The sequence below is a fragment of the Marmota marmota genome, unplaced genomic scaffold (genome assembly GCF_001458135.2).
Source record: "Marmota marmota marmota unplaced genomic scaffold, marMar, whole genome shotgun sequence".
NCBI classification, from domain to species: Eukaryota; Metazoa; Chordata; class Mammalia; order Rodentia; family Sciuridae; genus Marmota; species Marmota marmota.
This window is the reverse complement of record NW_025999962.1, coordinates 6,095,498-6,110,142: the sequence shown is the minus strand read 5'-3', so window position 1 is coordinate 6,110,142 and position 14,645 is coordinate 6,095,498.

Sequence of the window (14,645 nt, the reverse complement as noted above, 5' to 3'; positions counted from 1 at the left end):
GAGTGCTTGCCTCACACGCACAAGGCCCTGGGTTCAATCTCCAGCACCACAACTCAGGAAGCTGAGGTGGGAGATGGTGAGTTTGAGGGCACCTTGGGCAACTTAGCAAAACTCTCTTTCAATATAAAAACTAAAAAGGGCTGGGGATATGCCTCAATGGCAGAGTTTCCCTGGGCTCAAACCCAAGTACAAAATTGGTCTTTGGAGGGCTGGGGTTGGGGTTGGGGCTCAAAGGTAGAGCGCTGTATGTGTGAGGCTCTGGGTTCGATCCTAAGTAACACATAAAAATAAAATAAAGATATTGTGTCCACCTATAACTAAAAAATAAATATTAAAAAAATGTATCTTTGGGAATACTTGAAAAGGCAATTTCCGTCAATGAATTTGCTGATTTCCCAAGCATAGAGATCTCTCAATGAGACTGGCTGCAGTGCTACTGAATGTGGCTTTCACTACATCTATATTTTGTTTGTAGGTTGGTCCGCTTCTACTAGGATTTGAGCTACTTGAAGACAAGAATAAATGCTATTTCGGTTCTTTTTATTTCCACAATCCCTTAACATAATTCCTAGGAGGCACTCAATAAAGTACGTAGATTAATATTAATTCTTTCTCTCAGATATCTCATATGCTGCTTCTTTATTTCTTTCTCACTGCCACTGCTTTGGTTCAGGCCTTCTCATTGCTGGAACTTAGAACACACCCCACTCTGACCTCAGTCTTTTCTGCAAATAATTGCCACACTATCACAAAAGCCTTCCCACCAGGAATCTCTTTCCCACACAGATATGGAACTAGCTGGTGGGTGGTACATGCCTCTAATTGCAATGATTCAGGAGGCTGAAACAGGAGGATCTCCAGTTCAAAACCAGCCTCAGCAACTTATTGAGGACCTAAGCAACTTAGCAGGGCCCTGTCTCAAAATAAAAAGAGCTGGGGAATTAGCTCAGTGGTAATGTGCCCCTAGGTTCAATCCCCAGTACATCCCCCAAAAAAGCATTCTAATGAACCCAGCATTCCTCTTTAGCATCATCTCCCTCTGAACTCAAGGAATAGGGAACCTCCATTGCCATTGATGAAGCAACCCATCTCCAGCCTCAATCACTACTTTTTTTTTTTTTGAACTGGAGATTGGAGCCTGGACCTTAATCATACTATGTAAATGCTCTGCCACTGAGCTACATCCCCAGCCCTCAATTACCTCTTCTTTACCTGGAAAGCTCCTAGTCTCCCAACAGAACCCAAATGTAATGCCTCTCTCATTTATTCACTCACTTATTCATCCTACCATCCTGCCCAGTTGATGAAAGTCCAAACAGGAGGAAAAGCAGGGGCCTGGGCCCAGCTTCAGCTCAGAGTGGTTGGGTTTGGGGGCAGGGTTTGTTATCCCAGGTAATCAAAAGTATTTTAGAACTAGGGATGTAGTTCAGTGGTAGAGTGCATGCTTAGCATTTGCAAGACCCTGGTTCAATGCCTAGCACCAAAATAAGAAGAAGAATCAGGATGTAGTAGTGCATGCCTGTAATCCCAGTGGCTAGGGAGGCTGTGGCAGGAGGATCAAAAGTTTAAAACCAGCCATCCTCAGCAAGGATAAGGTGCTAAGCAACTCAGTGAGACCCTGTCTCTAAATAAAATACAAAATAGGGCTGGGGATGTGACTCAGTGGTTGAGTGCCACTGAGTTCAATCCTTGGTAACTCTACCCCCGAAAAAAAAAGTTCAAAGGCAGCCTCAGCAATTTAGTGAGGTCCTGAGGAACCTAGCAAGACCCTGTCTCAAAAATAAGAAGGGTGGGGATGTCCTCAGTGGTTAAGCACTCTGGATTCAATTCCCAGTATAAAAAAAAAGGGGGGGGCTGGGGGTATATCTCAGTTGGTAGAGCACTTGCCTCACATGCACAAAGGCCCTGGGTTCAATCCCCAGCACCACCAAATAAATAAATAAAAATAAACTAAAAAATAAAAGACAAAGAGGAGAAGGAAGAGGTGCTCTACCACTGAGCTACACTCCTGGCACTTTCTTATTTTGAGGATCATGCTGGTCTAGATCTTGTGATCCTCCTGCCTTACCCTAGAGTTGCTGGGATTACAGACAGGTGTGTGCTGCCACACCTGGCTGTCAGGCACTGCTTAAAAACTGTACGTGTACAGATGCTCCTTGACTTACCCTGGGGGTACATCCTGATAAACTCAATGTAAGTTGAAAATATAATAAATCAAAATGCATGTAAGGGCCTGGGGTTGTGGCTCAGTGGTAGAGCGCCCACCTAGCATGTGCGAGGCCCTGGGTTTGATCCTCAGCCCCACATAAAAATAAATAAATAAATAAAGGTATTGTGTTCAACTACAACTAAAAAATAAATATTAAAAAAAAAAAGAGCTGGGATTGTGGCTCAGTGGCAGAATGCTTGCCTAGCATGTGTCAGGCACTGGGTTCGATTCTCAGCACCACATTTAAATAAACAAAATAAAGGTCCATTAACAACTAAAAAATATTTTTTTAAAAAATGCATGTAATACATCTGGCCTGCTGAACATCCATCATGGCTTAGATAGCCTAGCCTACTTTTTTTTTTTTTTTTGGTACCAGGGCTTGAATCCAGGGATGCTTAACCACTGAGCTCCATCACATCCCCAGCCCTTTTTATGTTTTGTTTTGAGACAGGGTCTCACTAAGTTCCTGAGGGCCTCACTAAGTGATGAAGCTGGCTTTGAATTTATGATCCTCCTGCCTCAGCCTCTGCAGCTGCTGGGATTATAGGTGTATACCACCATGCCCAGCCACCTCACCTACCTTAAATGTTCTTAGAACACTTATGTTAGCCCACAGTTGGGCAAATTATCTAATATAAAGCCTGTTTCATAATAAAGTACTGAATGTGTCATTTTATTTATTTATTCATTTTTAATTTTTGTAGTCCTGGGGATAGAACCCAAGGCCCTGCATATGCTAGGCAAATGCTCTACCACTGAGTCATACTCCTTATTTATTTGTTTGTTTGTTTGTTTATTATTTTCTTCCCTTTTTCTGTGTGTATGGTATGAGTAATCATCCCAGGGCCTTGTGTACGGAAAGTAAGCACCCTAACCCTGAGTTACATCCCCAGCCCTATTTATTTATTATTTATTGATTGATTGATACTGAGGATTGAACTCAGGGACACTCAACCACTCAGGCACATCCCCAGCCCTTTTTTGTATTTCATTTAGAGACAGGGTCTCACTGAGTTGCTTAGGCTCTTGCTAAGTTGCTAAGACTGGCCTTGACCTCACAATCCTCTTGCCTCAGCCTCTGGAGCTGCTGGGATTACAGGCTTGCGCCACCACACCTGGCTATTTTTGAGACAGAGTCTCACTATGTTACCTAAGCTAATTTCCAATTCCTAGGCTCAAAGTGATCCTCCTGCTTCAGCCTCCCGAGTAGCTGGGATTACAGGCAAGCGTCACCATGCCCAGCTCTCGGGTGGTTTATTGAATACTGTACTGGAAGTGAAAAACAGAATGTTGCATCAGTACACTTTTGCATCATCTTAAATTGGAAAATCATAAATCAAACCATCGTAAGTCAGGGACTGTCTATACTGTTATTTTTCTTGCAGCTGAATAAGGTAGGAGCTACTATATCAGTAGAAGTGCAGCTTAATAGTAGAATTGAGTCAGGGGTCTCAGAGACCCAGAGAACTATGGAAACCCTTCAGCTTGGAGAAACCCTTAATGGTTCTGAGGAAGACAATGTAGAACTAGGTGGAGAAGAGGAAGCAGAAGCACCTGAGGTGCTGGAGCCAGGAATGGACAATGAAGCATGGACTCCTGACCAACAAGCCAATCCTGAGCAACAGAAGTCCAGTAACTGCAGCTCCGTGAACAAAGAACAATCTGATTCTAATTCTGCACCCCAAAATATATAACTCAGGAAATGTCACCCGTCTCCCAACCATGTAAGCGTTGCAGCCATCACCTTTTATGCTTCATCTCAACATTTAGCACTGTCCAGCAGTTATATGTGTTTAATTCCCAACAAATATTTTTGTAGCTTTTATGTATTCGTTATGATCGATAGCTTTTAATTAGCATCAAAGTGTCTTTCTAAGGACTATGCAGAAAATTCAAATCTGTTTCACCTTATTTTATAAAGAAAATAATAATTAAAAGAGAAGACCAAGTTTTAAAGAAAATAAATTTAAAATGCCTATTTAAGTTCATTTTGAAAGCTTAAGATCAAGGTTCTAAGGATAAAAGCAGCTGTCAGTGTTTGTTTCATGACTACAACTCCTTCACTCTTAATTTGTCTGATTAAAAAGTTGTGTTTTTTTTTTTAAGGTAGGAGCTATCATCATCATCTCGTTTATACCATTCTCACTTATGATCTCCTTTTGCTTATCTAAGGCAAAGAGAGGTTAAGTAGGTCATTCAAGGTAGCACAGATAATGAGAGGCAGAGCTGGGACTCGGACTCCAGAGTCCACGAAGGATCCTAACTTGCAGCTGTGCTACCAAGACATTGCCTGAGGGAGGCAGAGAAGCCTTAGCAGGTTCAAACAGTGACACTTCAGCTGGGTGGGCAGTGGATGGGAAAGCGCTGGAGGCGGGAAGAGCAGGGAGAAGAGAGAATGTGGCCCCAGCAAGAGAAGACGGAGCAAGGCTGGTAGCCAGGGAGAGCTTGGTTGGGCAGAGTCCAGAGGTCTTCAGCGGTAGGATGGATGGAGGACTTGGGAGACAGAGGGGAGGAAACAAGGCCTGAGGACTTTAGCCAGCGGCTGGATGGGAAACTGGAGGAGGGCCAGGCTGGGGGTGGAGGCCACACTGAGCTTTGGATTCCCGTCGTCTTTTGTGGCATTCAGCTCGCAGGATCGCCACAATGATTTGTTGGCACGATGGTTTACTCATTAGTAAGGACGAGGTTCCGGGCCTCTTTATTAATTCTCCACGTCGCTCCGTGGAAGATTCGAGGTAGCTTTCAAAACACACCAACGCCTCCGTCTGCAAGCTCCATGACAGCAAAAGGCTTCTCTATCCTGTCCCTCCCTGTCCTCTGGGCCTGGCCCATGGCCAGGGCTTGTAAATACGTGCTATTTGAATGGACAAAAGAAAAACCAAATAATTGCTATGGGTAAAGGAGTGAGGGAGAAACTGGGTTCGGAACTAATCAAGGCGGAGGGACAGTCGGGTGCAGCGGCAAAGGGCAGGGCGCTCCCACGCCACCGAGCACGCAGGAGCTGAGCACCGCGGGAGCCCAGGGACCTCTCAGGGCCCTGTCGCCTCTCTGAAGAACGGGGATGATAACAGAGCGGATCTCAAAGGACTGACCTTCCGTGGAGGGCTGCTAAGAGAAGCGTCGTATGTGTCAAATGACAGAAAACCATGAAGCCGTGGAAAAGGGCGAGATGCCCTCTGTGTCCTGATACAGAAGGACCTTTGGGATGTTGTGAAAGCCAAAGCGAGGTACGGAGCAGGCGGTGGGCCGCCACCAGGGGACGGAGCCCCCAGGGCCGGGCACACGCTAGGCCCGTGCTCTACCACGGAGCCACACCCTGTGTGTCAAAAGGGGAGGAAGATAATATTTATGTTGGTTTATGCACAAAATAGCTCTGAAAGGATATGATATGAAAGAAACTGGTGACATTGGTGTCTCCGGTGGCTAAGGGGTGGGAATGAGGGTGGGGTAGGAGGGACAATTTTCTACCAAATGCCCTTTGGAAGCTTTGGTGTTTGGGCTCATGGGAATGAGGTAGGATCAAAGAAATAAGGACAGCTGGAAGGAAGGTTCACAGGGAAGGGAAAAGAAACTAGAGCTTTATCATTTTTATTTATTTATTTGTATGTGGGGGCGAGTACCAGGGATTGAAGCCAGGGCTTTACACACTGAGCCACATCCACAGCCCCCACTGTTTTGTTTTTTTGTTTGTTTGTTTGTTTTTTGAGACAGGGTCTCAGTGAATTACCCAGGCTGGCCTTGAATTTTCGATCCTACTGCCTCAGCCTCCTAAGTCCTTGAGATGACAGGATGCAGACTAAAAACTTTTATTATTATTATTATTTTTTGTGATGGGGATTGAACCCAGAGCACTTTGTCACTGAGACATATCTCCATCCCTTTTTTATTTTTTATTTTTTTGTGTGTTTGTTTGTTTTCCTCCTCCTCCTCTTCCTTCTTCTTCTTTTTGGTACTAGGGATTGAACTCAGGGGCACTCAGCCACTGAGCCACACACCCCCAGCCTCTTCTGTGTTTAGAGACAGGGGCTCACTGAGTTGCTTAGCACCTTGCTTTTGCTGAGGCTGGCTTTGAACCCAGGATCCTCCTGCCTCAGCCTCCCAAGCCATTGGGTTTACAGGCGTGTGCCATCAGGCCCGGCTTGGAAACTTGTAACTTTAAGCCTAAGAAGCTCCGTGAACATCCTCACCTTTATTTCCCACGCCTGTTTTCCTGTAGACATAAATTCCTAAAAGGCCTATAAATCTTAAGAGTATTATGAGCCCAGATGATTCATTGCTACCTTACAGAACATATTTTTTTTTCAGACTTAATAACCCCAAGGGGGGGCTGGGGTTGTGGCCTAGTGGCAGAGCACTTGCCTAGCATGTGTGAAGTACTGGATTTGATTCTCAGCATGGCTTATGAATAAATGAATACAATAAAGGTCCACCAACGATTAAGAACATATTTAATAAATAAATAAATAAACAAACCCAAGGGGAAATATTGTTGGAGAATAATGATATGAGTATATTCCATGTTACCTATGGACTGGATGATGTCAACCTAGACATCCTGGAAGTCCAGATCACATGACGGGCCTTGTGCCCCATCCTTAAGGAATCTGAGCTGACAAGACTAAGGTCACCTCCATGGACTTCTCCTATTCACTTTTTTTTTTTTTTTTTTTGTACCAGGAATTAAACCCAGGGGCTTGAACCCAGGGGCTCTTAACCACTGAGCCACATCCCCAGCCCTTTGTTATATTTTATTTGAAACAGGGTTTTGCTGAATTGCTTAGGGCCTCGCCACTGGGATCACAGGTGTGTGCCACTACACCTGGTTCTCCTGTTCGCTTTTTTTTTTTTTTTAATATTTTTTTAGTTGTCAATGGACCTTTATTTTATTTATTTTTATGTGGTGCTGAGAATCAAACCCAGTGCCTCACACATGCTAGGCAGGCACTCTGCCACTGAGCCACAACTCTAGCTCTTCCTGTTCACTTTTAAAGATGAGCCTGGAACCCCAAAGCACATCCCCCTCAAGCACCACCCTCCTTCTCCTTAGAGTGTATCTGCTCTGATCCTCGGTGGCCTGAACAAATCTTTGTTTGTTGTTTGGACACGTTCTGAAATTTCTTCCTGAAGTGTAAGTCAAGAATCTTCCAGGGGGCTGGGGATGTGGCTCAAGCAGTAGCGCGCTCGCCTGGCATGCGTGCGGCCTGGGTTCGATCCTCAGCACCACATACAAACAAAGATGTTGTGTCCGCCGAAAACTAGAAAATAAATATTAAAAAATTAAAAAAAAAAAAGAATCTTCCAGGGCCATCTTGAGATCCCCTTCTTCCTTTTGGGGGACATCCTTGGACCCCCATCTGAGGAATATGTGACATGATCACAAGTGAATAAAATGTAGATTAAAAATGATGAAGTTTTTATCATCTTAAAAAAAAGGCTCCCTTGGGGCTGGGGTTGTGGCTCAGTGGTAGAGTGCTTCCTAGCATGTGTGAGGCACTGGGTTCGATTCTCAACACCACATAAAAATAAATAAAGTCCATCAACAACTAAAAAATAAAAAAGCCTCCCTTGGCCCCTTTCCCTCCAGCTACTGCCCCGTTTTTTCTACTACTTTTGCCAGAAAAACAGCTCAAAAGAGTGCAAAGTGCTCGCTGGTCCAGCTCCTCTGCCTGGTTCTCTCTTCGGCCTGCTCCAGGCCACCACTCCACTCACACTGTTTCCTCGTGTTCCTGAAGGTCTCTGTGTTGCCCAATCCATCGGTTCCAGGTCCCCAAGGGCAACATCTGTCCCAGCTGCCGCCCCCCTTCTTCAAACACCTTTTCAAAGCTGAGTGGCAGGCGCTTGCCTAATGCTCGAGGCCCAGTTCCATCTCCCGCAGTGCAAAACACAAAGCAAAAGCAAAACCCCTCTTGTGTGGGGTTCACCTGGGTCCCCCTCCCCTCATTAGCCCCTCGCCCTACCTAATGTTGGCACCCCATGCCAGGGGGCCTGGCGGCTTTTCACAGCATCCCTGGCTGGTGGCTTCCTGTGGCCCCTGCAGCCCAGAGTCTCCGGAGCACCAGACTCCTGCACCACAGCCTGCCTGGGAGCCCAAGCTTAACCCCGGGCCCAAAGGGAACTCCTGGTTGTCCCTCCAACAAACGTGCTCCCGTCAGCCTTCCCCGTTTTGGAGGATGATTTCTCCATTCTTCCAGCTGCTCAGGTGAGAACCTGTCCCACACCCCACAGGAAAACGGAGCAAATCCTGTAGCTGCTGCCTCCCCATAGACTCTAACCCTCCACACCTCCGCTGCCACTCTGGGGTCCCAGCTGCCCTCAGCCCTCACCTCGGACATCAAAGCTGCCCTTGAGTGGTCCTCCTTGCTCCAGCCCATACCCAACACAGAAGGCAGAGCAGATGCTGTGGACGGGAGTCCAGAATCCTCACTCCCGGGCTGGGAGGAAGCTCAGTGGTAGAACATGGCTTAGCACACACAAGGTCTGGGGTCCAGTCTGCAGCATTGCTGGAGAGAAAAGGAAAGATCTCTCTGTTTCTCTCCAGCCCCTGCAGTGCCCCATCTTACTGAGGTGAAGAGCCAGGGCCTTAGAGTAGCTCTGAGGGTGCCCCTGCCATTACCCCTCCAGCCACACGCCCCAGTCTGGCATGTGCTGGCCCCTGCCCTGCCCCTGGTCCACTCCCACCCTCATGCTTTCCTTGCTTACCTCTTCCAGCTCCCGGCTGTAATGTCACCTTGCTGAGGCTTCCTCTGGCCCCTGGGTACCAGACTTACCAGCCTCCCACCCCTGCACCTCCCACCCCCATCCCCACCCCTGCCCTCCTTCCTAAGCGTTTATTGCCTCTGGTGTGACACAGAGTAATTGTTAGGTTGTGTTCTGGCCTCCCTCCCCCTGCTTGACTGTCAGCTCCACAGGGATGGTGTCTGTTCTCTTCACTGTTCATTTTCTAGCACCTAGAAAAGTACCAGGCACACATCAAACCCGGGCAAAGATTTTCCGGATGATCAAATGGATGAGGGAGGAAAAGAGCAGAGTAGCCCTCAGCCAGGCCTAGCCCTGCAGAACTGCCAGGGGTAGGAGCCTTTTAGCAGACAAGGCAAAGAGAAAATAGTCTTTTTTTTTTTTTTTTTGGTACTGGGAGTTGAACCCAGAGGGGTTTAACCACTGAGCCACATCCCCATCCCTTTATAGACAGAATTGTTTAAATGGCTTGCTAAGTTGCTGAGGGTGGCTTTGAACTCATGATCCTCTTGCCTCAGCCCCTCACTGGGATTACAGGTATGTGCCACTGCACCCGGAGAGAAAAACATTCTTGCTGATCATGTGGAAACTCACTAGGCATGGGCCCAGATGTTCTCAAAATTTTTCCAGGCAAAGCCAGGAGTGTGGCACATGCCTGTAATCACAGTGGCTCTGGAGGCCGAGGCAGGAGGATCACAGTTCAAAGCCAGCCTCAGCAACTTCATGAGAGCCTGTGTCAAAAATAAATAAATAAATAAATAAATAAAAAGGGCTGGGGACATGGCTCAATGATAAAGCAACCCTGGATTGAATTCAGATAAAACAAAACTTTCCAGGAGAGCAGGAATGGAGGCTCTGTAGAGCTGGGCTGAGCTCTGGACAGTCTGTCTGAATACACTTGGGAACTCTTCTTATTTGGACCCTTTTTTTTTTTTTGTACCAGGTACAAAAAAAAAGTGGGCACTCAACCACCGAGCCACATCCCAAGCCCTATTTCATATTTTATTTAGAGACAGGGTCTCACTAAGTTGTTTAGCTCCTCGCCATTGCTGAGGCTGGCTTTGAACTTTTGATCCTCCTGTCTCAGCCTCCAGAGCCACTGGGATTACAGGTGTGGGCCACTGCGCCTGGCTGGGCCCTGTTTTTTTTTTTTTTTAATTTGTTACGGGGTCCCACTATGTTACCCAGGCTGGTCTCACCACAGCCTCCCAAGTAGCTGGTACCACAGGCAAGTGCCACTGCACCCAGCTTCTTTGGGCATTTTCAAAATGTCCCTCCACGGAGGCAAAGGTGCAGCTTCAGTGCCACCTGGAGAGATCAAGGAAGGGCCCAAGCAGAGTGTGCCCAGGACATGGTTCTCTGCTCTGCAATGAGCTGGAATTAAAGTTCAAGGTCCCCCAGCGTTAGGCGGGGGCCACTGGGTATGAGCCCTGGCTGTAGTGCGGGGACAGACGAGGGGCACAAACATACAAGAGCCTCCCTCACACCACTCCTGAGAAAGGTCCTGAAGGTAACATGATGGCGACCAGGGCTGCTGCCCTGGCCAGAGCATCCTGGAAGGCCTTGTCCATAAGGTGAGGCTGGAGGTGAGCCCTTGTCCTTGTGGAGGCCGGAGGCCGGAGGCCGCCGCCCAGAGTGCACGCAGGGACAGACGCTTGCCTTAGGTTTGGTTCACAGCCAGCCCGGCTCTGGGGTCAGACTGGCTGCCAGCCCAGGAGCTCAGGACAGGGAGCTGGGAGGCCAGCTGAGGGCCAGGGTCCCCCCTGCTGCATCCCAGAGAGCTCCTCTTTGACCCCGAAGGAATCCTAGCACCAGCTGCCAAAGGCGGGTCTCCCACCAGCCAGACTCCCCAACCTTCCTGCCTACGTTGATCAGTACCCTAGACATGAGCACCCCAGTCATTTAGAGGGGCCCTGTCGGGTGCCAGTTGTGTTGTCCGGAGGCAGGAACAAGGCTCACCTTCCCCTCCGTTCAGATGAAAAGTAGCCCTCTCGCCAAGCCCGAGTCCCCCAGAGGGTGGCCTTGCCCCGCTCCTACTCCAGGCTCTGACCACGTCTGCAGCCTTAAATTACTTGAGTGTGCAGATGCTCCCCGCCTGGGCACCTGCCTGTCCGTCTCCTCTTCAGGAGACACTCTGCCCCTGGTTTACACAAGGCTGCTTCCATCACCCTTTGGGCTCAGTTATAGGGCCCCTTAGAGAGGTCCCCAGCCCACATCTCAGCAGGTGGACTCAGCTCCACGGATTCTGCCATCTCTCCCGGTTGGTTTTGATCATTTGTGATCAGACATTTCTCTCTAGAGGAGATGTGACCCTCGTGAACTCAAGGAGCTCAACTTCTTGGTCCACTGATGGATTCCCAGAGCCTAGACCAACTGGCACAGAGCAGGTAATTAACAGAAATTTACTGAACGTATGTGTGCACGAACAAATGAGCTCTCTGAAAGAAAGAGACCTGGTAGTAGTGGTTGGACTGGAGAAGACACTGGTGGAGGAGGAAGAAAGGGCCACCTAATTTGTTGGGCAAAAATGTAGTACAGGATGGAGACAAGTTCTAGGGTCAAGAAGGCAAATGTCCAGGGATGAGAAAACACTTCAAAGGTACTGTGGCATAGCCAAAAGAGCAAGGGTGTAATGAAACCAGAACCTTTGCATTTCCATATGAGCTGTGTGATGCTGAGCAAGTGTCTTAACCTCTCTGTGTCTGCGCTTCCTCGTCATCTGTCAAGTGACAGCAGTGTTTTAGGGGTCTGTGTACTATACAGAGCTACGTAGCCTCAAGGCTGTGTTAGTTCAGGCCTGGCCCCTGTGAGTGGGCTGACGGTAGGTAAAGAGGGGCAATTTCAACTCCCATAGAGTCAACAGGACTCAGGGGCTGTTCGGCTCTAGCCACCTCTCAGCATCTCCACAGGGAGGGAGGCTTTTGAGGAGATGAGTTTTTGAATTCTCAGCTTTTCACAAAAATAGCCTCCACACGGAGCCCCTGGTTTCAAGCAGACGATTTCTTTGTTACTCAGCGACTGGTGGGTGGGTGGGTGGTGCCGGCTGCTCATTTCCTGAATGAACAGCTGTGCCCTCGGCTGCGGGGGATAATCATCACACCACTTCACTGAGGCCCAGCCTCCTCCATTCACTGCACCCGGCTGCTGGCGGCCCTGTGCCCATGCTGGCAGCCAGGAGGGGCCTCGGTGAAAGAAACTGGATGCCAAGGGAGGGGCTAAGGTCCTCAGCCCTGGCCCTGGCCTCCCCTGCAGTGAGCCAGGCCTCAGCCTCCTCAGAACTGGCCTTCATGGCCTCCTGGCCTCCCAGCCTGTGTCCTTCCTCTCCCTCCCCTCCCTTGTCCTGCCACGCCAGCCTCCTCCTCTGCAATGCCAACATGCACACCCCCAGGGCCTCTCCCCACTGGAATATGTCTCCGGTTTCTGTCAAGGCTGGCTCCTTCTTGTCACTTGGAGCTTAGAGAAGTCCTCCTTGGCACCCCTGGCTGCTGGCCCCTGGCTCAGCCATCAAAAGGTCAAGGTGACTGGGAGGAGAGCCTGCCTCGGCACTGACATTCCCGCCCAGGTCCTGACACTGGTTCGATGGGCCAGGCGTGGACAGGGGTCCTGCAGATGGAGAGGGGAATGATTCCCCAGGTGACAGCAGGGAGGCAGTTCCAGCAGATGGGACAGGTGTCCACTGTGGCCCCAGCCCTTCGTCACAAGGGCAGGCTGGTGTGTTGGGAAGTCACAGGTCCAGAGGACAGGACCCAGGCTCCTGTCAGGCACCTAGGAGCCCTGTGACCCCAAGAGGGCTCCAAGACTGTCTCCTCATCCAGGCGAGCCTCACGGAGCTGTTACCAGAAGCAGCATCACAAAACAAAACAGACAAATCATTGAGTCGTGCCTGATGGCACACACCTGTAATTCCAGCTACTCAGGAGGCTGAGGCAGGAGGATCTCAAGTTAGAGGTCAGCCTGTGCAACTTGGTGAGACCCTCAGCAATTTATGAAGACCCTGTATCAAAATAAAATAAAAAAGGCTGGGGGTGTTGCTCAGTGGTAAAGCACCCCTTGGTTCAATCTTCTTTTTTTTTTTTTAAGTTTGACCATTTTTTTTTTAAAGAGAGAGAGAGAGAGTTTCAATATTTATTTTTCAGTTTTCGGCGGACACAACATCTTTGTTTGTATGTGGTGCTGAGGATCGAACCCAGGCCGCACGCATGCCAGGCAAGCGCACTACAGCTTGAGCCAAATCCCCAGTCCCTGGTTCAATCTTCAGCACAAAAAAAAAAAAAAAAAGAAAAGAAAGAAAGAAAGAAAGAAAAAGAAAAAAGAGACAAGAATAAAATTATTGGGTGATTGTGAAGGTGAAACACATTACCTCACAGGTAGGACAGACCACTTTTAATTTTCATAGTTGTTTCTCTTTCCACTCCCACCTCCTTCTTATTTATTATTATGTATTTCTTTATTTTTGCAGAGCTGGGGATTGGACTCGGGGGAGCTTTACCACTGAGCTACATTCCCAGCCCTTTTTATTTGATTTTGAGACATATTACTGCTAAATTGCCCAGGCTGCCTCAAATTTACAATCCTCCTGCCTCAGCCTCCAGAGTAGCTGGGATTACAGGTGTGTGCCACCACACCTGGCTTCCTTCTTAATTAATTAATTTTTGCAGACCCTGTCTTAGAATAAAAAATGGGGGGAAAGGGGCTGGGGATATAGCTTAGTGGTTGAGCACCCCAGCGTTCAATCCTCAGTACGAGAGAAAAAAAGAAAATGTCGCCTGCCCAGTGGTACTAAATACCAGCAGGGAAGGACTTCTTTCCAAGCCAAGGCTGAGGGGAAAGGAGGGGAGGAGGCAGAGGCCCCATTGTGGAGGCCTCCTCCACCCAGGCCCTGGGCTCACAGATGTTGTTGCATTTTGGCCCCAACAATCCTCAGGGGAGACTCAGAATGATAAGGGGTTTGGCCAGGGACACACTGTGGGGCTGAAATTCAAAACTGGCTCTTGTCTGATGTGGACCCTGGGCTTCCTTTAGGCGCAGGCAGCTGTCCAGCAGGGTGCTGTGCCTGGACTGGATCAGTCCCCTCTGCCAGTGTGTGTGTTTGTGTGTGTGTGTGTGTGTGGGGGGAAAGCTAGCTCTTTACTCCCTTAGGGTCCTCTTCAGTTCAATTCCATAGACCATCTCAAGGGCCTGCTGTGTGCCAAAAAGACGCCTTCCCCGGACTTGCCCACCTTCTTCACTCCAGGGCAGGGCATCTCACAGTCAAGCCAGGGGACAAGCGGAGGGCCATGTGGGGGCAGCTGGAGGGCAGGAGCGTCCAGACAAAGGAGCGTCTGGGAGTCCCTGGGAACTTGGCTTGCCCCCAGAGGGCCTCCCCCCTGCCGGGCCTCCCTTCTCCCGGACGCAGCCTCGCGCGCGCACCCCACCCCTTGCTCTAATTGCCAGGAATGCGTCGGCAGCGCGGTCCCCAGCTCTTCCTCGCCGGCATTCCTCAGCGGCTGCCCTGACAGGGCCGGGCAAATTACACGGTGGCCCAGCCATAAAAGCCACTTTCCCAAACAAGAAGCTTTAGGCTGAGACGCAGCTAAGTCACTCCCCGGCGGTGCCTGGCTCGGGAGGTGGTGTCTGGGTCGGAGGCGACAAAGCCGGGTGTCCCTTTAAGCAGGGATACAAATTCCCACCGGCCCCTCCCGCCGCTCCCCTGACGTCA